General features: G+C 41.4%; 1 non-coding gene across 1 annotated transcript; it reads left to right on the top strand.

The window, feature by feature from the left end:
* Positions 1–466: 466 nt before the first annotated feature.
* On the top strand, positions 467–574 carry LOC112719016 (small nucleolar RNA R71). Its single transcript, XR_003161340.1, has one exon. It is a non-coding gene; the product is annotated as a small nucleolar RNA R71 (small nucleolar RNA).
* Positions 575–872: the final 298 nt, after the last annotated feature.

The following is an 872-nucleotide window of genomic DNA, read 5'->3' as shown; positions in this document are numbered from 1 at the left end:
GAGGTCTCTGTTGATCCTTCCATGAAAGATTTGGATGATTCCTCCATGAAGGATTATAGGTGTTCCCATAGGGTTCTCCCATGTAATTCACCTCTTCCATTGAAGGGTTCTCAGGATCATAAGCTTCTTCCTCAGATGAAGCTTCCTTAGTACTGCTTGGTGCATTTTGCATTCCAGGCAGACTTTGAGAAATTATATTGACTTGTTGGGTCAATATTTTGTTCTGTGCCAATATGGCATTCAGAGTGTCAATCTCAAGAACACCTTTCTTCTGACTAGTCCCATTGTTCACAGGATTTCTTTCAGAAGTGTACATGAATTGGTTATTTGCAACCATTTCAATCAGTTCTTGAGCCTCAGTAGGCGTCTTCTTCAGATGAAGAGATCCTCCAGAAGAGCTATCCAAAGACATCTTGGACAGTTCAGAGAGACCATCATAGAAAATACCTATGATGCTCCATTCAGAAAGCATATCAGTGGGACACTTTCTGATCAATTGTTTGTATCTTTCCCAAGCTTCATAGAGGGATTCTCCTTCCTTCTGTCTGAAGGTTTGGACTTCCACTCTAAGCTTACTCAATTTTTGAGGTGGAAAGAACTTTGCCAAGAAGGCATTGACTAGCTTTTCCCAAGAGTCCAGGCTTTCTTTAGGTTGAGAGTCCAACCATGTTCTAGCTCTGTCTCTCACAGCAAAAGGGAATAGCATTAGTCTGTAGACCTCAGGGTCAACCCCATTAGTCTTGACAGTGTCACAGATTTGCAAGAATTCAGCTAAAAACTGATGAGGATCTTCCAATGAAAGTCCATGGAACTTGCAATTCTGTTGCATCAGAGAAACTAATTGAGGCTTAAGCTCAAAGTTGTTTGCTCCA

This window comes from Arachis hypogaea, chromosome 10 (genome assembly GCF_003086295.3).
Source record: "Arachis hypogaea cultivar Tifrunner chromosome 10, arahy.Tifrunner.gnm2.J5K5, whole genome shotgun sequence".
Taxonomy (NCBI): Eukaryota; Viridiplantae; Streptophyta; class Magnoliopsida; order Fabales; family Fabaceae; genus Arachis; species Arachis hypogaea.
The sequence above is the reverse complement of the archived record's forward strand: the minus strand, read 5'-3'. Positions and strand labels throughout refer to the sequence as shown.